The sequence below is a fragment of the Cupressus sempervirens genome, chromosome 9 (genome assembly GCF_028749045.1).
Source record: "Cupressus sempervirens isolate cs-2001-9-10 chromosome 9, ASM2874904v1, whole genome shotgun sequence".
Lineage (NCBI taxonomy): Eukaryota > Viridiplantae > Streptophyta > Pinopsida > Cupressales > Cupressaceae > Cupressus > Cupressus sempervirens.
In genome coordinates, this window is record NC_143126.1 from 812,312,586 (window position 1) to 812,339,942 (window position 27,357).

Below are 27,357 nucleotides of genomic sequence, written 5' to 3' on the forward strand. Positions count from 1 at the left end.
TGGAGGAACTATGAAAAAAAGTAAGCCGAAAGACACTTTTTTACTTGCTGATTTTGAACCAAGAAATGTCAAAGATGCGCTAGAAAATGAAAGTTGGATTGAAGCTATGAATGAAGAAATAGAGTAGATAGAGAAAAATAAAACATGGACTCTTGTACCTAGGCTTAAAGACAAAAATGTGATTGGAACTAAGTAGGTATTCAAAAAAAAATTAAATGAAGATGGTAAGGTGTCAAGGAACAAAGCTAGACTCATATGCAAAGGATACTCTCGAGAAGAAGGTGTAGATTATGGAGAGACTTTTTCTCCTGTTGCAAGATTGGAAGGTGTCAGAACCTTACTTGCATATGCTGCATATAAGGGATTCAAAGTTTATCAAATGGATGTTAAGTTAGCATTTCTCAATGGTATACTGGATGAAGAGGTTTACATTGAACAACTTGAAGGTTTTGTTGATCCAGACAAAAGGGACATGGTCTACAAATTGCATAAAGCTTTATATGGTTTGAAACAAGCCCTTAAAGCATGGTATGAAAGACTGCATAACTATCTTATTCAAATTGGTTTTCAAAGAACTAATGATAATAATAGCTTATATATCAAGGAAGAACCAGATAATAAAATTATTTTGGAAAAAATATTTGTAGATGATACTTTGTTCACAGGAAATGATGATCTTTGCAAAGAATTTTTAGAAAAAATGAACAAATAATTTGAAATGTCAGTGTTTGGTGAGATCAAATTCTTTGTTGGTCTTCAAATTTAGCCGAATAGGAATGGAATCTACATCACTCAATCTAAATACATCAAGAAGATATTGAAAATGTTTGGTATGGAAGAATGCAAACGAGTTGGGACTCCTATGTGTACTAGATTGAAACTTATCAAAGATGATGAATCAAAAGAAGTGGATCAAACATTGTATAGATCTATGATTGGAAAGTTGCAGTATGTAGTGCATACAAGACCAGACATTGCCCTTGCAGTAGGAATTGTGGCAAGATTCTTAGCAAAACCAAAAGAAAATCACATGATAGCAATCAAAAGGATCATGAGATACTTGAAAGTAATTGAATATTATGGATTATGGTATAAACTTGGAGGAAATATGGATTTAAAAGTTTTTACTGATCCAGATTGGGCAGGGAATGTTGATGACAAAAAAAGTACAAGTGGAGAAGCTTTCCTTCTTGGAAAGAGGTTGGTTTCTTGGACAAGTAAAGAGTAGAACTGTACTTCCTAGTCCACAACAGAGGTTGAATATGTTGTTGCAGCAATAAATTGCTTAAACATTGTTTAGTTCAAACAATTATTGGAAGGTATGAAGGAAGAAATTAAAGAACCTTTTGTTATGTTCTGTGATAATACAAGTGCAATTAACATATTCAAAAATCTAGTGATGCATTCTAAAATCAAGCATATTGCTATAAAATATCACTTTGTCAGAGAATTGGTATAGGATAAGGAAATTAGATTGGAATATGTCCATACAAAGGAACAAATTTCTGACATATTCACAAAGCCTTTACCTAAGGATGCATTATTGTACCTAAGAGGTAAGTTAGGGGTCATTCCCCTATCTAAAGCTCACTAAAATATAGTTTTAGTGATGCATCAACAGGCACAAAATTGAAGATTTATTAGTTGATGCAACAAAGTAATGAAGATGTTGCATATGAATCAGTACTTAAGGTACATTTAATTTCATTTAAGTTGTGTTATCTTTGGCATGTGCTGTCAAAGAGGGAGAGTTTATTGTCATATCTTTCTAAAATTTACAAGAAAAAGAGAGTTTATGTAAAAAGGAGAGATTACTATGAAAGAGGAAGATTACTATAGTTTTGTGGAATGAAATGTAAGAAGGAGAAGCATTTTGTCAGAAAAGATTTGTTTTCAAATTTTATTCTGCTATGACATGTTGTGTTGCCATCAATGTCAAAGAGGGAGATTATTGATACAATTGTTCAATTGTGTGTTGTCTTTGATGTTACACAAATGGAATATCAGTTATTAGTCAGTGTCTATCGAGCTTAGTGTCAGCAAGGCAAAAGACAAATTTTATCGAGTTCAGAAGGTTAGCAAAGAAATTTTACAGTGTCTACCGAGCTTTCAAGGTTAATCAAAGAAATTTAGTTGTTACCGAGCTCACTCGATCATCAAAGGGAATTATGACAAAGACAATTCTTACTGAGCTCTCATGGTCAGCAAAGAAAACTCAATTCTTACCAAGCCAACTTGGTAGCCAAGGGATTTTGTAGTATTAACCAAGTTGAGATAGTTAACTCAAGAAATTATTTTTGGAGCAGTACTTACCGAGTAGGGTCAGCCAATGAAGGATTTCATTATTTGTGAAATAATGTTTATTTTTTCAATACAATACATGTAGCTAACTGATGTATTGTTTATTGGTAAATGTAACTTGTGGATGAGCCGACTTGATAATCTGAATAGTATATATATGAGGTCAAGCTTCAAATTCTAAGTGTGTGATGGATTTGATATAATGTGAATGAGAAGAAGGACTGATTATTGTGAGAGAAAATTTTGAAGGATGATTAGAGATCATTGAGGAGAAACAAAGCTATATTTGATCGAGAAGGATCTAATAGTGTAGAATAGAGATCTGTAATCAGCAAATTTAGTTGCATCTTATTCAGGTCAATTCATTGTTACTTTCTAACCATTGTAGTAGTGATTTGAAATCTCTTAACAAAGTTGGTTTAACAGCCATTTTGTAAATCTTCTAACAAGGTGACAGTTTAGTTAAATTGTTTTAAAGACCTCTAGCAAGGCCACTCTTAACAGGGTGACTAAATCCTCTAATAGGGTCACACCTAACAGTGTGTTTTGTAACCTTTAACTGGGTTGGCTCCTAATAGGGCTCACTTTAGAAGAGTGAAAATTGGTAGCTAGTTAATTGGTGGTTTTTCCCATATTGGGTTTTCATGTTAAATCTAGTGTCCTTTTTGTTCATGTTATTTACTTTTGCATGCATGTTAATAATAATAAATGCTTGGAGATGAGTAACAAATCAATCTACCGAGTTACAACATTTTGTGAAGTGATTACCGAGTATCAACATTACCTAGTTATTTAAGACATCTAAGGGGTCTGTGAATTTTATTTTTAGAGTAACTGATTCCCCCCCCCACCTCTTAGTTACTCCATCTATAATTCCAACACCAAGGGTTGGACAGTTCGATGTACACATAACATTCAACAACATGGCATTTTTGAGCATTTGAACATAGTTTTGGAGTTTTTGGTTGGATTTGTGGATTAAATAGAAGACTATTTTTAATGAGGTAGAATCTCGGGTTCAAGTTTTAAATATGTGTGCACTTTTTTTAGTTTCATGTAAGCATTCAATAAGGTTTATAAAATTATTTGCTTTTGTTAATACTATTGTCCAATTTTAAGTAACAATCATTAAATGGGCTACAACTTGAGTGTCTTCATCTAATCACCATGGCTCTTGGAGACCAAGAAATAGCCTCTATACATATTGTAAATATGGTCTATTGAGTATGTGGAAGGCCATTTTATTTTTTTCCAAGTGATCCCTAGGCAAGCTAGCAAGCTTGGCAAGGTGCAAGGAGATACTTGTAAAGCATTCTTCTGAAAAACAAATGATTGGCATGGGTCAATCTTGTGTTGGAAAGGTAGGAAAAATGTGTATGGAAAGATAAAATCAAAGGAGGAGGCTAGGTATGGATTTTGATGCTTGCAAGAGGGAAAATATTAAAATTGCTTCCAAAACCCTTAAAAGTAGGGTTTTTTGAATCTGTACACTACATACATTGCTAGAACCCTAGACTTGCAAAATCTTCAAGAGGTGGTCATAGGGAACAAAATTATAGTATACACCAAGGGGCCTTAGTATGGTTTTTGTGAATTATATCTCTTTCCTTGATTCTAGGAGGGCTAATAGGGGCTCTTAGGGCTACAAGGCCTAACTAGCCAATTTGGTGATTTGGGTGAAAGAACCTTGAAAGAATGGTGCAAAATGATGAGGAATGAATTAAGAAGTTCAATAGGAGTGTTCTACCTTTTTGTTGAGGTACCTCATTTTCTTGGGAAAGTTTTGGCATTCTAAGCAAAAGAAGGCATTTGGGGTGAATAAGGAGAATGACATTGGAGTTTTGAATTGGTGGGTGAGTTTCTTGTGGAAAAGGGATTGTATAGGGATCCTCCAACTTAGGGTTAGGAGAGAAAACCCTATAGTGGTCTAGGAGTATCTTGGAAAGAAATGGAAGCTCTTAGTTGAAGAAGCTCCCCATCATCAACTAACTAATAAGATAAAATGTGACAATGTTTATTAGGTTGAAGGACTTAGCTATAATTTCTTGAGTGTTTCACAGCTAAAGAAATCAAGCTATAGAGTTGAATTTCACAATAGGAAAGGCAAGATAAATGATGCTAATGGTAAGCTAGTTGGAAGTTGTAAATAGAAAAGAGGTAACTTGTTCTATCTAGATTTATCAAATGAGACATTTTTGTTTGCACAACATGAAGATGTTTGGTTATGGAAAAAGAGGTTATGTCATGTGAATTTTGAAAATTTGGTGAATATTAGTAAGATGAAGAAGGTAAGAGGATTGCCTAAACTAAAGAAGCCTGACAATGCCATGTATAAACAATGTCAACTAGGAAAAATGACAAAGTCTAGTTTTAAGGGCAAAACATACACTACTAGTGATATTTTGGAATTGGTTTATATTGACCTATGTGAACCCATTGATGTTCAAAGTTACTATGGACATAATAATTTCATTCTATTTGTTGATGATTAGTCTAGGATGATGACAGTGATGTTTCTTAAAGCTAAATTTGATGCTTTTTAGTTATTCAAGTGGTATTTAGCTAGAGTTGAAAAAGAAACAGGTAAGAGTTTGAAGTGTATATGAGAAATGTTAGTATGCTAATAGAAACCAAATTTAAATAAAGCTTCTACAAACTAAACAAAATTCATAAACTTCAAGATAGACTAAGATGAGCTCTCAATTGAAAATATGAGCCATTAATGGGCTCTCTCAATGAGAAGCTCTCTTGTTGAGTGGCTTTATCTAAATGGATAGGATGTATGCTCAATATGCTTCCAAAGGCTTCAATGGATGATTGTGGATTTTTGGTCAATTTATTAATTAAATAATTAATACATAAGGAAATAATGTTTAAATAAGATTTAAACATTTTTGGGAGGGATTCCTTAATTAAATATTTTTAATTAAGATAAAGGGATTTAATGGCATAAAAATTAATTAATTAATTAATTAAATAATTAATTAATAAATGATGATGTCATCAGGGATTTTTTCAAAAAATAAAAATACTTTATTTTTTAAAGGATTTTTAGGTGTCTACATTTTGCCCCTCTTTGATGTGATGCCGCAAGTGGCATGGCATCAAAGATAAGAAAATAAGATGCCCAAGGCTAGAGCAGAAGAGGAGAGAATGGACTGTGAGATGCCCCTTCAAGAAGGCAGCGGGGAGAGAAAGCGAGGCTTAGTGGCTTCTTGAAAAGTACAAGAATCTAAGATGAGCAAGAAGACTCAGATTTGCTTAAGAGAAGAGGTTTGGTTAGCTCAAACTCTCACTACGGGAGAATGATAAAGGGAGAATCATAGGCACAAGAGGAAGCAAGCTTAAGATCTCAGGGATTGCAGAGGATGAAGGAGCGGAGCGCTATAAAAGGAATCCAGGATGGGGAGATGGATGAGGGGATTAAAAAAGCTGATGCAACAGGATTTCAAAGAATCAGATTGGCGAAAGATGGGTTTTGGAGATCCCTAGGACTAGGATTGTGGATCTTGAAAGATGAGGCTCGGTGGATTGATTTGGATTGGTGGATCCCTAAGACTAGGATTGTGGATCCCTAAAGCTAAGAGTGATGAGTGATTCAAAGAGATACTGATGCATAAGCTGGGGTAGGAGAGACGGATGCCGGATATGGATGGGGGATAATGGAGATGAAGGAAAACCATTGAAGCTTTTTGAGCGGGGGGATACTTCAAAGAGAAGTACCACCATGTAGTTGAGCACTAGATTTGCTATAGGACTATTGGTTAATTTCCAAGGTTACCAAGAACATCAAGGCCTTTTCACCAACCGTCCAAGGGACTGACAAACTAACTCAAAAAAAACACACAAGGATTGCCCCAGCATCACACATGAATCCTAGAGAAAGCAGCATGAAAACGACATTGGAGAACCCACAAGCAGAAAAGAAAAACAAATGGAAGACCTGATCAAGACCTTACACTCTAATTGCCCCATTCGCAGTATCCCATGATATGGAAGATCGTAGCAACCTTGAGGAGGGAACAAGGAGATTGCTTGGAAAAGATACTTCAAGACCCAAAAGGGAAGATCCCAAATCAAAAGAAAGTGAAAATCTAAAAGAGAGCCATTTGCCAATGAGATGGGTAGGACAAGGTACTAATAGACCAAGATCAGACATGAGGAAAGCTATATCCTGCAAGGACTTATCGGAGAGCACCGAAGCTGGTGGATTTGGATGAGTGATGCGTCTAGCAAGCTGAACTAAGAAAGATAACACTTTGGTGATAGGAAATCTAGCTAAAGGATGCGTTGGAATAGCTAACCAAGATGTGTGATGGGTGCAAGATGCTGATCAAGGACGAACTAACACAAACGCTGGATAGATACAATGGTACTAAGCTAAAGAGGATGTACAAGCTGATGGACCAAGATATGTTAGAAATGTACAAGTTTGTTCATGTTTTGGTTTTTGTGAGATGGAAATGTTTGTGAAGGATGGGATGTCTATAATAGGTGATAGGTGGATAGGTAGATGGTTTGCGAAAAGCTTAAGTGAAAATGGGGTTTTGTGTGTGCACGTGATAGTATACAAGCTAGGATATAGGATTATTTATAGGCTGGAATATGATACAAACCTTGGACAAGATTCGGATAGACAAGGTATGGTACAAGATTTACAAGGTATAATACAAGCTTTGGTACAAGAGTTACAAGCTGTACAAGAGGTATTTACAAGCTTCACCAGATTTTGGATATTTGGTTGGAACACCAAGGGAACAAGCAAGTGTGTCTTATGGGATGGTGGGTGAATGGATGAGGGATAGGATAGTGATAGATAATGGATTAGTCTTTAGTACACAAGGCGCCTGAATTACCAGGTTTTCACCAAGGTACCTATCCAAGGTGCTTGAATTGCCAAGTTTTCACCATTGGACGCTTATTGCTCTTTACTATTTTTTTCTTTTGTATTTTTCAAAAGCTGGGTATACCAAGGATCTTCAAGAATAGAACTTCTTGAGATGAATGATGTTAGTAGGATCATTCAAGAGTTCTCCTTCTAGTGTAGATAGCTAATAAGCTCCGAAGCCAAAAGAAGTAGTGACAACATAAGGACCAAGCCATGTAGGTTCAAACTTGCCTTTCTTTTCTCGATCTACTTGGACTTTCATATTTTCTTTGAGGACCATGTCACCTGGTTGAAAGTGTCGTGGAAGCACCTTCTTGTTGAAATTTCTTTTGAGAAGATTTTGATAGACTGTGAGATGATCATAGGCTTTTTGTTGCTTCTCATCTAAGAGATCTAGCTGGGTGAGTCGAGCTACTCTATATTCTTCATCTAATATTTTCCCTTGCAAAGATATGCGCAAGGAGGGAAGTTCAACCTCTATAGGTAGTACCACTTTGGCACCATGGAATAGGGAGTATGGAGTTGTGCCTGTGGATGTACGGAAGGAAGTTTGATAGGCCCATAGGGCTGGATTTATTTGTAGGTGCCAATCACGGCCGGAATCATTGACAACTTTCTTTAGAATTTTGAGGAGGGTTTTGTTAGTTGCCTCTGCTTGGCCATTACCTTGTGAGAAATATGGGCTAGAAAAGTGGTGATGGATGTGGAGTGAAGTGCATAATTCTTCCATGTTGCAATTTTCAAAGTTACCTCCGTGGTCGGTGAAGATGGTGGATGGGATGCCGAAGCGGCAAACAATGTGGTACAAGATGAACTTGGAGACCTGAACTCCTGTAGCTGAGACTAGGGGGACTGCTTTCACCCATTTAATGAAATAGTCTGTAGCTGTTATTATCCATTTATGTCCATCAGATGAGAGGGGTGTGATAGTTCCAACTAGATCAAGGCCCCAACAAGCAAAAGGCCAAGGTGGTGCAATAGGTTGTAGATCCTATGCTGGAGCGTGCACAAGATTTGCATGCTACTGACATGGGAGACACTTTCTGAAAAAGTCACAGGAGTCTTCTTCAATGGTAGGCCAATAGTAGCCTGCTCTAAGGATTTGTCGCGCTAGGACAATACCACTCATGTGGGCACCGCAAAGTCCAGAGTGTACTTCCTTTAACACCATCGTAGCCTCATTTTGGTCTAAACATCGAGAGAGAGTATTGTGATAACCCCGACGATATAGTGTATTGGCTATGATAACATAGCGAGATGATTTTCGGATGAGATTTTGGCGTTGGGTACGTGTGAGGTGAGGGGATATGATACCATCATTAAGGTAAGCGTGAATCTCATGGTACCAAGGGGATTGGGGACCAACCAAGATACAAACACGGTTTGAATCCTCATTCGCATAGGCGGGTGTGAGGAGCTGCTCCACTAAAAACTCATACTATGTAGCTGCTTGGGGAATTTCCAAGAGTGAGCCTATAGTAGCCATAGCATCTGCTGCTTTGTTCTGTATTCAAGGCACTTGTGTAAACTGAAGCTTTGTAAAATGTTGGGTTAGCTGATCAACTAGCTCTTTGTAGGGTAATAGCTTTTCATCTTTGGTTTGATATTCATTTAGGGATTGCTTGATGATGAGCTGAGAATCGCCAAAGATATGTAGCTCAACAATGTTCCATTTTGCAGCTATCTTTAATCCTGCTATGAGGGCCTCATATTCAGCTATATTGTTGGTGCTAGGGAATTGTAGCTTGAAGGCTTTTGGAATGTAATCTCCTTGAGGTGTGACCAACAATATTCCTGCCCCTAATCCATGAGATGTGTATGAGCCATCAAAATAAAGTTTCCATGGGGGTTTTTCTTCAATTAGACAACTATGCTCATCTGGAAATTCTGTGATCAACGGATAAGCATCTATTAGAGGTGCATCAGCTAGGTGATCTGCTATAGCTTGCCCTTTGATTTCCTTTCTATCCACATACTGGATGTGAAATTCACTAAGGAGCATAACCCATTGGCCAAACAGCCTGTAAGTGCTATTTTAGAGAGCATATACTTGAGAGGGTCAATCTTGGAGACTAGTTGGATGGTATGACTTAGCATGTAATGGCGAAGCTTTTGAGTTGAGAAAACAACTGCCAAACAAGCTTTTTCCATAGGAGTGTAATTGAGTTCATAACCAACTAGGGTTCTACTGATGTAGTAGATGGCTCTTTCTTTGTTGTAGTCATCAAGCTATGCTAGAAGTGCCCCTAGAGCAGTAGGTGTTGCTGATATGTACAAAATTAGGGGACGACCAGGAACTGGTGGAACCAAGATAGGGGGATTGATGAGATACTGCTTGAGATGGTCGAAGCTGCGCTGACATAAAGGATCCCACTTGAAGTTCTCATCCTTCTTCAGTAAATGTGAAAATGGTGTACACTTATCTGCAAGCTGGGAGATGAAGCACCGAATAGATTGGAGCTTTCCTTGAAGAGAGCGAAGCTGTCGCAGTGTTTGGGGAGGAGGCATGTCTAAGATAGCCTTGACCTTCTTGGGGTCAATCTCTATACCTCGTTTAGAAACTATGAAGCCTAGAAGCTTGCTAGATGTGACCCCAAAGACACATTTCTTGGGATTCAGCATGAGATGATATTTGGCTAACCTATCAAATACTTTCTCTAGGTCAGCAAGATGATCCATGAAGGTATGAGACTTGACCAAGATATCAACCACATAATCCTCCAAAATGCTATGGATAAGATCATGAAAAATGGCTGTCATAGCTCTTTGATAGGTAGCCCCAACATTCTTTAGGCCAAAAGGCATCATGTTGTAGCAAAAGGTTCCCCAAGGGGTAGTGAATGCTGTCTTATGTTGATCCTCTTCTGCAATCTTGATTTGATTATACCCAAAAAATCCATCCATGAGGGACAAAATTTCATGTCCAGCTGTAAGATCTACAATCATATCTATGTTGGGCAAGGGAAAATCATCTTTTGGACAAGCTTTGTTAAGATCTCTAAAATTAGTGTAGATTCTGATGTCACCGAAAGGTTTAGTGACAGGGACCATGTTGGAGATCCACTCTGAGTAGTTGATAGGTTGGATAACCTTAGCAGCTAACATTCTTTCTAATTTAGCTTTGACCAATAATGCCACCTTGGGGTGCATTTTTCTAAGCTTTTGTCTGACGGTCTTGATCTTTTGATCAACTGCAAGATGATGAACTACAAGCTTTGGATCAAGTCCTGGCATGTCCTGATATGACCATGCAAATTGGCCAATGTTTTCTCTTAAGACCTCAAAGAGGAGGTCAGCTTGGTCTTGTGATAGGGATGCAGCAATGTGAACAAGTCTGGGGATCTCTGAAGAACCAATGTTGACTTCTCAAGTATCCTCAATTAGAATAGAAGACACCTCTGGTCGATTATCTTGAGGAGGAAATACTAAATCCTCATGTTCTTCTTGTGGCTCTAGATTTTCTTGCTGAGGGGTTCTCTTCGTTGCCTTAGCTAGTCTCAGATTCACCTTAGTTCCAATTTTGGGTGTATCAGAACTAGGTTGGGGATTTTCTCCAAAATACCCCTTGGGATCTAGCTTGTAGATATAGGCAGAATCTGGCTTTTTTTTTTCTTATGAGGAGTTTCATCTCCCATGAATCTTAGAAGTGCCTCCTCTGATGTGAAATCATCGATGTGTATGACACTTGGTTGGTCCCAATCTATGAGTTGTGGATGGGTGAGTGGTAGGTCAATGAGGTGGATGGATAGTTCTTGGAGAACAGAGTCTTCGAGGGAGATTTGGTCTAGGATATCATCGTAGGCTCTCTTTTCAACTTCCTCAAGAATGTCTTCGATTTCGACAAGGTTGCGGTGAATGTTCAAAAAAGCGTGACTGTTCTCATTGGTGCCCCCAGTTGTGGGTATGCCAAAGCCAAGACCTGACTTCAATTCCCACTTATGTGCGTCGATGGGGCACTGCATGCCTCTTTCTTCTGGTCCTAGACCACCACCTTGATAGTTCCATTTGTTATTGATGAGCTTATGTTCTTGGGGATACTTTTGGCTGAAGTGATCAAGGCGTGCTTGATTTCTTTGAGGTGTATCCTTATGTAACCATTTGTTGATATCTGGAGTGAGCTCCTCATGAAGAGGGATTTTCGAGGATACAAAGGTTGTTGGGCCAAACTGTTTGTATCGAGGAGGTGGAATCTCCTTAGCTTTGTGATATGTCGGTCATCCATGGGCATGTGGATCAAGTGAGAGTGCCCCGACAACAAATGCATCTTACAGACTATACTCTCCATTACCTTTGTTATTGATCTTCACGGTAGACAGGGTAGAGGCGAGGATGGTTTCTAGGTCATTATAAGTGTGGGACGAGCTGGCGATGGATGTACCGATATCAATTCCAGGGCAATGGTTTGTATATGAAGCTTCAACCGCATTGCAATAAGCAAAAGGTTCTGGATCGGCATGGATGGTTACCTCAGTGCCTTGATGCAAAAATTTGACGCACTGATGGTAAGTGGATGGAACGGCTTTCATGGCATGAATCCATGGGCGACTGTTAAATGGTAGGTTTAGATCAATAACATGGCAGAGTGTCTCTTGGATGACTGGCCCAACGTTGATTGGCAGCAAAATAGTTCCTTTTGTGGTTCTTTCCAAGTTGTCATAAGCTTTGATGGTGATAACCTCACTGATGATATCTGCCTCAGTATACCCAGCTTGTTTTATGAATTTTAGGGTGCAAATATTCAAGGCTGATCCATTATCTATCATTACTCTTTTCATAGAAAAGTTGGATACCATGATGGCTATGCGAAGCAGAAGGGTGTGATTTGGCTCGACCACGAGTATGTCGGTGGGTTTGAATGATAGGGCAAATGAGGATGAGAGGTGTCCAACAAGATTACAAAAATTAGTAGCATTGATATCAGAAGGGACACGGGATTCTATGAGAGCACTGTCAAGGATGTTCTTGTACATAGGACTAGTGCGAAGAAGGTCTAAAATGGAGATTTGGGCTGGCATGTTCCCAAGGTGTTCCAAGATATTGTAGATGGAGCTAATGGTGTTGGTGTAACAGGTGGGCCTGCGATGTTAAATCGCACTCTTCGAGTGGTGACTACACACTCATTGTTTGGTCCTTGGATATTGATAACATTGACGGAAGGCTCTTTCTCGGATATACAACCTATAAGGCTACCATAGTCTATATAGGATGAAGTGTGGTCATTTTTCTTCCCATGCTGTTGGTTTGGCTGACAGTTATTGGTGTTGTTGTTGTTGGTTTGGATAGGTGCTTTTCCAAAATTTTGGTTGTGGTGTGGAGGAAAAGCATTTTGATAGATCTGTAAGCCTGCATTGGGAGAGGTTTGGGCACCAACAGTGATTTCCTTCCGATCAATGAGGTCCTGCACATAGTCTTTCAGTTTCATGCATCTGAGGGTAGTGTGACCTTTTACCCTATGAAATTTGCAGTACTCATTATCTTTGTACTATGCATCTTTGGATTGGCTTGGGTCAATTTGCTGAGTAGGAGGAAATTTGATGAGGTTTTCCTTGACTAATTTCTCAAAAATGACATCCAATGGCTCACCAAGGGGTGTATAGTTTCTAGGTGTAGGGTGGAATCTAGGCTTTTGTCCTGCAGCTACATTGATGGCATTAGCTTGATTGCTAGACCCTTGGAAGTTGGGTCTTGGATTGTGGTTTTGATAGCGTTGGTTATTCTATTTTTGGTAGTTGATAGCTTGTTGATTGTTTGGTTGATATGGTGGGTTGGACTGGTTGTGAGAAGGACCAACAATATTCACATGTCTGGTGTCAGTGACGCCATCTATTGCAACGTGCTTGTTTTTGTTCCAATACCTAGACTTGTCATTGGAATGTGATTGATTTTGGTTGGCTTCCTTGTAAATCTTAACCACACCATCTTTAATGAGTCCTTGCTCAAGGATCATTCCTTTCTCTTTGATATCTTTGTAGGTCTGCAAACAGTTCATGGTCATGTGGTGAGCCAAGCTAGGATGGGCATTATCAATAAACATTTTCACCACATGGCGTTCTGGCAAGGTGTAGGATATGCGGGTGGTAAGGGTTTGCCATCTTTGCAGGTATTCAACAAGGCTTTCTCCACCTTTTTTCTTGGTGTGGACAAGATCAACTATTGATAGCTCTATTTCAACAAGATGGGCATATTGGGCTACAAATGCCTCAGATAATTCAGCAAAGTTTTTAATTGTGCCACAGGGGATTCTATAAAACCATTCAAGAGCTGGTCCAGCCAAGCTTTTGGGAAAAAGGCGCAAGAGGAAGACATCATTGTATGCTACGTCCTAGCAGTGCATGTAAAATTCTTTGATATGTGTGATAGGGTCTCCTTTTCCTCTGAATTTGTCAAATTTGGGCACCTTAAAGTGTTTGGGAAATGGTGTCATGGTAATGGCTCTGTCAAATGGGTAAGGACACACATTCTCAAACTTGAATGTCTTCAGATCATTCCCTTCTTCGATGGCTTTCAGAGCTATCTTCATTTGCTCCCATTCTGAATTGATAGGTGATGGCTGGGGTGCCCCCAATGTAGGAGTGCCTTGAGGTAGGTATGTGCTAGATGGGGCCACTGAATATGGATGGCTATGAGGGATTTTATGATAGGGATTGTACATTGTTTGGGCAGTTGCATGGTGGATGACAGGTTGCTGAGGGGGAGGTGGCGCATATTGCTGCATGTGCTGCAAGGCTTGCTGTTGATATGGGATTTGAGGTTGGGATTGAGGAACATAAGCTGGCTATGGGATAAATGGATTGCTTTGCAGAGATAAGGTATAAGATGGTTGAGAGGCTTGGGGAAAGGATCGGGGGGCTTGTGGAGTTTGACCAATATATGTGGGTTGTGCCCCCATTTGGGATGGTAACTGCAAATAATTGGTGGTTGGTTGGGGTGGTGGATTACCTCCTAGAAGTGGCATTGAAAAGTAATTGGTAATTAGAGGTAATGGATTAGTTGGTGGTGGAGGTGGTGGGAATTGAAAGCTTGGGAATGGACCTAATGGGGTTTGATAGCTTTGTGGTTGGATTTGTAAGCTTGGTAGAGTGGTGGCAGGGGCTGGGGTCACTTGGGAGCTTGGTAAAAAATTGGTAGTAGCTTGTGGGATTTGATAGCTTTTTGGAGTGAGGGTAGTAGCTTGTAGATTTGTGGCTAATGGTATTGATCTCCCAAGACCTAATGGAAATGATGGGATTGTGCTTTGGGATGCAGTGAACAAGCTGGGGGTGATGAAATGTTGATTACTTGGCCCCATGGGTGGCATCCCTATTGTATATTGCTGAGGTTGGCCAAAGATGCTAGCACTGATTTGGGAGATGGGTGGATTTGGAAGGCTGGGTTGGGGAGCAACAACATCAATAGTGAAGGGGGTGAATGGTGAGCTGTTTTGGGTAAAGGGGGTTTGGAACGAAGAGGTATGAACCAAGGATGAAGTGGTGGTGGCTGGGTTGGCTTGCAGCATTGAGATTTCAACTTGGGTGGATGATGGTATGTTTGGGTCTGTTGGATCATATGGATTGGCTGGAGGCTCTTCTTTTGGCATATATTGAGGATAATTTGGATGATAAGAGCCTATGGGTGGTGGTAGCTTCCCAAACAATGGGTGAGATGGATCTGATAATGGAGGGGATCTTCCAAAGTCAAAGGTTCCTACATTTTCCCTTCAAAAATTAGCCATGATTGTCTCTTTGTTCTTGTCTATAATGGCATTTACCAATACTGCATTTCTTGGTTGGTTCATGAAAGCTTCAATGTCAGTACATGATGGCATAGCTTTCTCTGGGCTGAAGGATGGCCGAGTGCTCAAGGGGGGTGAGGCTATTCGATCCAAATGATAGGGCTCCATTGTTTCTTTCTTCTTGGCTAAGCGAGTGACGGGTGGCATGAAAAATGCTCCTAGGGATGAGATGCAAGAATGCTGATGGATGCAAAAGGGGGAAGGCTTCTCTATGCAAATGATTTCCTAGGTTAAGGCAAAGCTATATGACAAAACCTAAGGAGGATTGGGTTGGAGATTCTAACTTCAAAGATATGTTGCCAAAGCATGAAAGGTATGCTTTCCTATGTGCAAGCTTGGTGGTGATTGTGTCAACTTAAGGATAGACTGATGATCCTTTAGGAAGAACACGAGATTGACCACTTGTGGATCCCAACCTTTAACTCAAGGTGATGAGGGATAACAAGTGACAAAGCTAGATTACCCTAGACAAAGCTCTGTCAAAGGGATAACCTTGGTGAGATTGATGGATTTGGAAGATTTTAGGAGTGGCAAACTTTTGGCAAAAGTGACAACAATTTTGAAGGCTTGGATGTGAGGTTTTGATTGCTGGCTAGATGGTTTGATTCTAAATGAGATGGATGAGCTAATAATGCTTAAGGGGATAACCTAAGATGGCTGGCTTTTCTACAAAGATGACTCTAAAGTGAAGCTTATCCAAGAAGATGTGGAGAAACAAGGGTGTCTAATCATAGAAATCATGCCTAGTTGGTAAGGCATAAGTAGGATTAACTCCTGGATGTTGGCTAAATTTGATGTTGCACTCTAACCAGGCCTCTTGAAGTGCTTCGTCGGTAGCTTTGTCCTCTTCTTTGTGGAGTTTGGCAATTTGTGGGCTTGGTGTTATTTCTTTTCTCTTGGCTGAAAGTTCTTGGTATGCTAGAGATGGTTTGAGTTTAACTTTGTGGAACTTTTGTTTGGTTTTGGGTTGCTCTGACATCAATTCCTGAATCTTCTTGGCTTTGAGAGATCTTGGTTGTTTTGCTTCAACTCGTTCAACTTTTGGAATAGGCAGTGACTACGCTAAGTATGCCCTAAGCTAGGATTGACCAAGTTTGGCAAACATTCATTCAACAAATAAAAGATCAAGCAATAGATAGAAACAACCAGATAGAAGTTTTTGATTCTCAGAAAGTGATACTTGTGCCAAGGAGTGTGTATGTTCTAAAAATGTTTCGATCAGTCACCTCAAACACATTAACATCCTAGATGGTTGTCTACAAGGCTGACAGTTGGTTTAGCTAAGGAGTCCTCAATATACCCAAGGTACATGAGGCCCAAATCCGTAGATGAGACCAAAAAGATGTCACACAGCCGAGAGGAGTGGTAACCCACTTCTCCTCTTTCACTTCTCAAGGGGATAAAGTTCCTTGAGGCTTAGCCCGAGTGACAAAATATTGATCCCAAGAGAGGTGTCTTTCGATTCACCTCCCAATTCTTATACTCTGCCAGAACGCTGGAGTTGAGGTCATCCAAGGGGTGATGAAATCCCCAAGCAGGCCTCCTAAAAAGAAACAAAGTTTTGGATCCTAATCTTATGCACCCAAGATGGCCTTGAAAGACGACAAGGGGAGAGAAGACTTGGATGACCTTGGGCTAAAAAACACGCTTGTTCTTTTACCAACTAACTCTTATGTGTGCTAATCTAGACTTTGCAAGCACTCATGTTTAAGAGACAATATTCAATTCTAACTTGAAGTGCCAACAAAAGTAAATCAATCGAAGAATGCAAACAATAAGAAGAGTTAGGGTCAACAAAAGAAAACTCGCGTGCCCAGAGGCCCTCCACGTCAAGTATCAATTAATTTTCTTTAAGACATTCAAGATTGAGTGTGAGTTTGTTTTAAGCCCAAAACAAAAGTGTGTGAGATTCAATTTCAAGCACACGCCCAAAGGCTCTCCACATCAGTTGTTGTTCAATTTTAGTGCCCAAACTTGAAGTGTGATCGATTTAATCTAGAGTTTTGATCATTTAAGAATTTTGATAAAGTTAAAGCAAACATTCAAAGACCAAGTGAGTGAGTTAGATTGTGGAACATTTAACACCTTTTTCAAGTAGACCCATCCCCATAAATGGCGCTGAGATTGCAACCAATGGTTAATATTTGATGGGTGATTAGAAAAGAGGTGAGTCCAAGGAACTACTCAAATTGATTTTTGCAAATTTGTATTTTAACTTAACAAGGTTTCTTAAATGTCCAAAAATCAAACTTTACCTAGATTGCATGTGGAAAAGAGATTTGTTTTGTTCAATTTTTAGAAGCTCCAAATGAAGTGTTTGATATTGCAATGGTTAATTGATCCTTAGAATTCAAGATTGGATTTTTTGTTTTAATCATGCATTCAAGGAAAATTTGATTTTAATCCATGGCATTCAAGAGTGATTTTAGCAACATGAATTCAAAGACAAGTGGTTAAACATTCAAGTGTTTTCTTTTGAGCATTCAAGATTGAGATTTTGTGTGTTGTTTTAAGAACTTTGAAGTGCTTTGTTTTAACTTTAGATCATTCAAGATTTTTTTGGACTCAAAAGTGAAAATGACTCTTTGGACTTTGGTTTTCATTCAAGATTTTGTGTTCTAGTTTGCATATTTTAAGCCCAAAAATGATATTCCTAGATTGTTTTGATGCATGAAAAACCTAAGAAACATTCAAGATTTTGCAATAAGACATTTGTTTGGAACAAATAACAAAGCTTTTAGGACAATTTTTGGCAACCATTTAGGACTCTTAGTTTTCATGAGATTTTTTAAAAGAACTTTAGTGTGCACTTAGTGTTGATTTTGAACCTTTTGAAATGGAAACTTGAAGTTCTTTTTAAATTCTCAAAAATGAAGTCTTCCTAATTTTGGATGAATGCATCTAAAACCTTGATGTTGCAAGGATGAAAATGATTACATTGGTTTAGTTTCACTTGTTAAAAGATTTTTTCTTTTTTGCAAATTTTTAATTTTTCAATGGATTTAAGTATGATTTGGGGGTTCATTTTAAGCACTAAAAAGAAGTGTGTATGATTTTTCTTCCTTAAAAAAAAAGGACAAGATCTCCCACAAGAAGAAGAAGAAGAAGTAGATGGAATAAGAAGAATATAGACAAGAAGAGGAAGAAAAATTTCAAGTTCTTTGTCCACCTATAAGCTTGAAAAATCTGCAAACACTATGAGATAGATTATGAGTTCCTTTGTCTTCTTCATGCTCATGTGGACCTACAAAACCAATTTATACAATCCTACCAATCACAAAAAAAAGTAAAATTAGCCAAAATCAGCAAATGACATACAAAACTTGACTAAAAAAGCTAATGAAGATGACCCATGCGGGGTCCCACCGGGTGTGCCAAAATGTATATGAGCAATGTTAGTATGCTAATAGAAACCAAATTTAAATAAAGCTTCTACAAACTAAAAAAAATTCATAAACTTCAAGATAGACTAAGATGAGCTCTCAATTGAAAATATGAGCCATTAATGGGCTCTCTCAATGAGAAGCTCTCTTGTTGAGTGACTTTATCTAAATGGATAGGATGTATGCTCAATATGCTTCCAAAGGCTTCAATGGATGATTGTGGATTTTTGGTCAATTTATTAATTAAATAATTAATAAATAAGAAAATAATGTTTAAATAAGATTTAAACATTTTTGGGAGGGATTCCTTAATTAAATATTTTTAATTAAGATAAAGGGATTTAATGGCATAAAAATTAATTAATTAATTAATAAATGATGATGTCATCAGGGATTTTTTCAAAAAATAAAAATACTTTATTTTTTAAAGGATTTTTAGGTGTCTACATGAAGTGCTTGAGATTTGATAGAGGTGGTGAATTCATTTCAAATGAGTTCAATACATTTACAATGACAAACGAATTAAAAGATAGATGTCAGCACTAAGGATCCCTCCTCAAAATGGGATAGTTGAAAGGAGGAACATATCAATAATGGTCTATATAAGGACATTTATGGTGGAAAAGAGTGTATCAAATAAATATTGGAGATAAGCTATTTGTACTACTATATATACCCTAAATAGAGTAAAAGTCAAGAAAGGTACAAATGCTACACCTTTTGAACTATGGTATGGATATACTCCCAATGTGAAATATTTAAAAATATCTAGAAGTAGATTTTATATAATTAAAGATAACAGGAATGAAAAAATTGATGTAAAGAGTCAAGAAGGCATAATCTTAGGATATTCCACTAAGAGGAAAAGTTATAAGTTTTTAAAACTCTAGCACTAACAAAAACAAAAACAAAAATTCTGATTCTCCTAATTTGATAAAACTGTTAAGTCCTTCACTAATATTATTACTCTCTCTATTGGATCTAACTTGTGACTCCTTTGCATGTGTGTGCCCTTCTTTATTTCATCCTCTCTATGTGATTCTAGGGTTATAATCCTCTTTAAATAGACTTTATGTGAAGCTTCCAAATCTTGATCAATGGTTTAAACTTATCAATTTTTTCCATTTACATCCCTTTTTCTTATTGGTTAAATTGTTTATCGAGGGATCATCACCTTCTTTTGATAATGCATAAATAGAATCTAATTTGGCTCTATAGATGTTAAATCTAATAGAAATGTCAACCAAAATGATTCACATATGAGTTTTGTACCATTAAAAACTGAAATAAAAAATGTATTGCTCAACACTTAATTGCTTGTGACACTTGGTCATGTATGCTATTGCTAGGCTTTTATAAGTTTGTGTAGTCAAAACTTGATAACTTTTGAATATGCTCGGTTGTCATTGAATTAGTTGACTGATTCTATATTCCTCAACTTGCATAACTAGTTGGTTTCTACTAAATGCTTGGTAATCATTTTTTTGCTCAACCTTTACTAAATAACTCAGTTGCAGTGATGACCTTGTAATCTTGCCAAGTAAATGACTTACAAATGATTAAGTGTTTGGTCACTAATTGGAAACATAGGCTTAGAGATCAACAATATCCCCTTTGACATTAGTGGCAAAAAAACTTTTTCATGAAATCATTCCGTACAAAAATATTCTCCCTTAAGACCAAACAATTTATCTCCTAACTGATATATTCTTCTTCATAATTCTCTTACTTGTGACTCCCCCTTACTCGTTACTTCTCCCTTCTTACCACTTATCAATTTTCATCCTTGAATTATTTAATACCCCCCTTATTTTTGGCACTGATAGTAGCTGGGACTATTGGGGTTAGTTGGAACTTCTCAAAAAAATTCTGATGACTTGCTACAATATTAGCATAGCCTTGGTTCCATCTTTGTTGTACCTTTTTCCAAAATTTGAAACCAAATCTCTAGGTCAACAGCTAGGTCAATAAATCCTACATTGTGTGTAAAATGTATTTCTTTCTACTAAATTTCCTTGGCAACAAAAATAACCTTATGAATGATCTCTATGTATGGCAATAACTAAAGTTGAATTAATGCCAACTTGGTCCTTATGTCTACATCTTTAGGTCTAAGTTCAACTAACCTTGTGTAGACACTTAAAATTGTCCTAAACACTATATTAATTTATTTTATATTTCCCTTGACACTATAATTGATTATTTATTAATTAACTATATTTTTCATATTCTTCTACTTATTTAATTAAATTTATTTAATTAAATAGGTTCACTTCCATAATGTATTTAAATTGAATTTAAATACTTCCCCCTAATGTGTTAAATTTATTTAATGCATAGTGCTCCATAAATCCCTTTAAAATAAATTCTAATTTATTTAATTTTCCTCCATTTTATTAAATTCTATAATCCTTTGATTAAGTTAAATCTTATTTAATTTAATCCTAATCCCATCCTAAAATCTAGTCTACACCCATCACTCTCATCCTTCTAAGCCTACCCATTAATTAATCCCACTTAATTAATCCTAGATACCCTCCTAAACACCTTTTAGCCCCTAAGTGTTTTGTCACACATGTGAGAAACTCAAAATCCAAGAAAGCCTCCCTTTTATTAATTTATCCAAAAAAGCCTCTTACACTCTTACACACTTGTTCCCCTTTCCTTTCTCCAAGGTTTCTCACACGTGTGAGCGAACCTTGAGCCATCTCTTTCACCATAAAGAATTATGTTGACCTTTGCATGCCTTGTCCCCTTAGCCCATGTGTCTCCCTTGTGGCACCTATGTGGATGTGACATAGATGCCACCTCCCCAATGTCTCTCCCAAACCTATAAATGGATCCCTTGTCTCAAGAATTTCTTATCTCCTCCATATGCATTGTTATCATGCTAGTTTAAGTGTAGAGCTTTTTAGTGATTATTACTAACCCTTTCGTAGATGTTATATTTATTACATTTGTGCTTGCATTTTCATGATAGAATTGCATTCTTAGTTTTATTTTTTTCATCCATTTCCATTATCCATTGAATGCTCTCAAGAATGGTTGTTTCCATAACCATCTCTTGAAGTATTCTTCATCATTTAGCTTAGTTGCATATTTATCATTGCATATCATTTATCAAATAATGAGATTCTATAGTAGTGTTTGAGGAGAGAACATCCACATCCATCATTCTTAAGAACACCAATAAGGCCTCTTATGGGTTCCCTTTTTGAGCTACTTTGAGGTTACAAGAGGATTCTAATATTTTGGTTGCACAGTTTTAAAACTCAAGTCTAACATTAGTTGTATTTTGAATTGTTTTAGACCTTTGATATGCACATTGTATAACTAATGTTTACTTGTTTACATGTGCTCTTGATAGGTTAGATTTTCTTGCATACACCTTGTCTAATTAAATATAAGTTCATTGAATGAAGATGAACTTGAATTTGTGTTCTTTCTCAAGGAGTAAACATTGGTCTTCATACTTGAATGTAATAAGTATAATGATTATTTAGTATGGTCTACTGTAAAGAAATATACATTACACAATCTCAACTATAAAGAGTTTATTTTTTAAAAATTGTTTCCAATTTTGGAATGGCTATAGAAATCTCACTTTATCATTGTACAAGTTCATGTGAGACTTTCTGCAAAACTTTATGCTTCATTCTTCTTTCAAACCATTGTAACAACTTCTCATTTGTTTCTATGTCCTCTATCTAAACTCTATCAACTACATGTACTAGTTGATAAAAATTTGTATGCTAATGATTGACATCTATAATGTCAAAAGCATCTATAAAAATATCTTTGATAGTATGCAATACCTATCTTCTCTTCTGTTCTCTCTTCAACTATTCTTGTTTGGCCTTTTGACTCAACAAGATTTGCAATTCATGCATTTTCTCTGGTATAAGATTATTCAAATCACATGTAGGTAATGTAATCATCTCATTGAGATCTATTGACTCTTCAACATCCTTTTCTTCATGAGTCATAACTTGAGATCTTAAGGGTGTATCACTTGACAACGATAGCTGTAATTATATCCCTTTCTCACTTGATCACTTTTTTGGTTGCTGCACTCACCCATTGTATAGGTTTCACTAGTGTAGGTTATGCAATGTTTGTGCTCAATATTTGAATGAGATCTTGAGTAACCTCTTGCTCTTTCTATATAATTCCCTCATCTACTATCTATGTGCTTGAAATTTCTCATAATTTTTTTGTCTTCTTCAAAATTTGCATATAAGTCATTGGTGGTGAATATGCAATCAATGCCTTACCAATTTTCTCACCACTTGTAGCCTCTATAACTAGTGTTACTATCACATCATTAGTCTTCTTTACTTCAAGCTTTAGATATTCAATTATCTGTAACAAAATTGGATTTGTACAAAGTTTGCTTGAGTAATTCATCAATCCTTGAATTTCTTCTTTAGTGAGTATATTTGGATTAGGTGGAGAGATGTCTGTGTCATCTTCAATTGTGATAGTATCCTTAAATTTAATTCCTCTAATAATTTCTTCCATTTTTGCTATTATCTTAGCTAGTTCCTACTTTCCTTCATTAATAAGTTCTATATTATCTTGACTTTCTCTCACCTTTATAGTTTGAGTTTGTACTCCAAATACTTCTTTCTAGAATTCAATACTTGTTTTTTCCTACTTTAGGAACATTGTATGCCCTATCCTTTAGCATAAGCTTCTTAATAGAATCTTTAAGGTATATAGACATATGTGTCTTTCCTAAATCTAGCATGATATGTGCCAATGTTGTTTCTCTTATTTGCTTCTTTGTGGTCAATGCTCATTTTTGTTTGGCATCCACTCTATTATATAATCCCATTGGAATTCTAGTTTCCACTTCCATAGGTATACATGTAAACTTCATCAACATATTAACTAAAGCTTCTTCAAGTTTATCTAGGTCTTTGTTTCTCACAGAATCTTACTGTAAGCCTTTAAGAGCCAAAATATTTTTTGATTCTATTAATTTTTCACATACCTGATCCACAATCATTTGAGGGAGCACCTTTACTATTTGTAGTTTGCTAGTATCATTAGACTCTATCTTTTCTTCACCTTATTCCTCTTCTTGTGCAACTTTCAATTCCTTTCACTTCTCTTGTACATCTGCCTACTTTCTCTTCTTTGATGGGCTCCTTGGTAGTAGCTCAACAATAGTTTGTGTTGACCTCCTTCTTGTGATGAACATCTTTCCCTTTGGCCTTATTGGTGTTACTATTTCTTGTATGTTCTTCTGGAGATCTTCCTCTACCTTAGGTGCAATAATCACAACCTTAAATTTGTTTTGGTGCCTTTTGCTCCACAATTGCAAGTTCTTTGCCTTTTCCTTCCTTGACTTCTAAGGGTTGTTCTAGCCCTTCTCCTTATTTAGTTTCAATAGCCTTAGAAACTTTTATTTTTCTTAGCTTACCTGCCTTAGGTGTGCCAACCTTAGTAGTTAGCTTAGCAATAACTATTTCATATGTGCCTAACTACTCAACACTAGTATCTATGTCTTTTGCTAGTAGTGAAGTAATAATTGTATATATGCCATCTATACTTACCTCATAGGGCATAGGTCTCAACCATGCTACCCTAGGTATTACTGATTGTGCATACACAAAGTCTACATCCATAATGAAACAAATTCCATCATAATATTTATCCACAAATAATTTTGGAATCATCATCCTATTCTTCATTTTATTTTTGAATTCATCAAAATATTTTTCCATAACTACTTAAAAGTTATCTCCTAATATTTGTATTAGTTCATTTAGCTGATCTACAAGGGTTATGCTCCTATCGCATGAAATCCTTCCAACAATAGGGAAATAGTTATGTACATAGAAAAATATACAAACTAATAAGGATCCAAGCTTATAAGATGTATTCTTATCTTTTCTAATTGCTTCTAGGTTCTTTTTAAGTTGTTGTAACTTCATCTCAGAAAGATCATATTCATGATCTTTCTTCACAATTTTATGTCCTGAATCAACTACAATGCACAATACATTATTTAATCTACTAGGTTGATAAAACTTGTGTGCAATCACATGAACACCAAATTCAATTAGTGGATCCTCAATGCAATCTATTGACATTCCATGTCCATTCCATTTTGACTTAGATAGGCTTTCAATTTATTTCCATGTGCTACTCTTTATGCTCTTAGGTTGATTCAATGTCAGATACCCAGTTACTCTTTGAATAATTTCTTTATTGATCTTGATTGGCCCACCTTCCAACCATACTTTCATGTCATGAATTTGACTTAGAATTTTTTTTATCCATTCGTTCTTGAAAACTTTGGGAAAATCTAGGACACAAGTCAACCCTTTGTCTACAATGATTTTTAATTCATCTTTCAAAATTCCATCTACACACAACTTGTCATAAGTTGTCCTAATTTCAAAGTCTCCATTTTCTCCAATCTTACATTGATAACATGATCTAATGTCTTGCACTATCAAGACTCTAGGTGGAATAAATGACAATGCTCCATCATTATCAACATGTGTTTCAATATTAATTATGTTTCTAAAGTTTGGTGGAGGCATGAGATCATTCCTTATGATTTGTACATTGTTATCCTTTTCCACTTCACTTCTAGATGCCATTTGTGAACTAGTTTTTTCAATAAAATCTTTTCACAAAATATCTTACTCAACAAAAAGAGTAATACTTGCTTCTTTTCACAAACTTGATAATTCCTTGCTCTAGGTGCAGAGATCGCCTTCACTCTTATTTTGAACTCTTGATTGCTAGGTAAGAAAAATAATTGTTCAAATTTGATATATACCTTTTATCTTTCAATTTAGGTTTGCAATAAATGTCCTCATACTTAGATAATGTATGATAGTTGGGCTTGCCCTTAAATTTTATTCAATCAATATTAAGCACTCGGTCATAACGAAATCATTTAGTCAATATGTGATCCTTCTTGATTACTCAGTCTATATTTACTAAATTTTTATTTCTAATATTTTCATGCATCACTTTATTACAAAAATATATCTTTCAACACTTCAATGCTAGGAACTAGTGTAAAATATAGCTTTCAATAATACAGATCCTACATACCTCTGATCTTTTATTGAGATGTGGTGTGATCACCCAATCCATTAGATTGGGTAATCACAGAGTCTTCTACTCTTTTTCTTTCAGCTCTTACTACTTTTATTCATGTCTCCTCCTTTTTTGGTTTGTCATTTACATTTCTTGATGCAAGTGCAAGTGTCATGGTTTTGCAATTCTTATTTATGTGTCCCTTTCTAAGACAATTGAAACATACTATCTCACCATTTAGCCATTTCTTGTAGTTTCCTCTAAAATGTTTCCTGAAGAAATGCTCTAAGATGTGTCCATATTCTCCACAATAGTGAGAATTATACTATGTGTTATAATACTAGTCATAGAATTGCCTTTCTTTTCTATATGAGTTTTTTTCAGGTAACCATTGTGATTTCTTCTCAAGTCTACACTCATAGGCCTTATGTCCATATTTTTGACAATTATAGCAATGACTTTAGAATCTAGATACATTTCTGGTTCAATCATTGTTCACTATTTTGCATTCATGGTCTTGATGTTCTATTTTCTTGCATTTAGAGAAATTATCACTTGGTTTAGGTTTAGGAGTTTTCTTACCATTTTTGCTTCTACAGATTTCTACTATATGTCCAATATCTCTATAATAATAGCATGTGGGTTTATCTTTTGATTTTGTAATCCTTTTTTCTCTACTTTTGGATAATTCTCCTTCTTCAGTAGTTGAAAATTTCTTGTATCCAAGTCCAGATGTGTCTAAGGCTGTTGGTGACTTCATCATATCTTCAAAATGTTTGATTGCTTTATTTGGTTTGTTCGTCCTTTCCATGAGTTCCTTTTCATGCTTTAATTCATTCTTTAATTGCTCATTTTGTAACTTCAGATTTGTGATCTCGAAATCCTTTCTATTTGCTTCCTAATTTGCAATGACTATTTGATTTATCATATAAAGATGAGTATTTGTAAGCTTTTGAACATTATATGATTTTTCTTTAAATTTTTTTATCTATCTTCCTTTTCTCTTCTTTAGCCATAAGCTTATCTTCTATTACCTTTTTCTTTTATTCAATAGCTTAATGTAGTGTGATAGACTAAATCTCTTGTTCTATCTTTAGATCTTTTGCTTCCTTCACTAGGGCACTGCTCTTTTCTAGTAATTTTGTCATTGCTTCATCTTTGTAACCAGTCTTTCCATTATCCAACAAACCTTTTGTGTCACCTTCTTTGTATTGAGTGTCATTAAGTTGTGTAGCCATCTCTTCTATCCTTTTAAGGGATTTTCTCAATTCATCTCTTGTTGTCTCTAATTGTTGGAACCTGATCTATATTTTAATTATATATTTTTCAATGATGTTTCTCAACTTTTATAAGTCTATGTGCTTGACACTTGATAAATTTTCAATTTTCTTAATCATCATTGAAATAATCAACTCATACTATATTCCTTAGCTTGCATAACTACTCAGTTTCTACTAAATGCTCAACAATCATTATTCTACTTGGCTTTTACTAGATAACTCAGTCACAGTGATGATCTTGTATTCTTTCCTAGTAAATGACTTGCAAATGACTAAGTGTTTGGTCACTAATTGACAACATAGGCTTATAGATCAACAAAGTTAGACAATGAAGATTGGATTCAATAAATGAATAAGGAAATTGAATAGATTGAGAAAAACAATACTTGGAATTTAATGCCAAGACCTAAAGACAAAAATGTCATTGGGAAAAAGTGGGTTTTGAGGAACATAATCAATGAGAATGGGGGAAGTAATAAGAAAAAAGGCAAGATTGGTATGCAGGGTTTATGCTCAAGAAGAAGGAGTTGATTATGGAGAAATGTTTTCTCCTATGAAAAGACTTGAAGGAGTTAGAACTTTTCTTGCATATTTAGCCTACAAGAATTTTAAGGTATATTAGATGGATGTCAAATCTACATTTTTAAATGGTATACTTGAGGAAGAAGT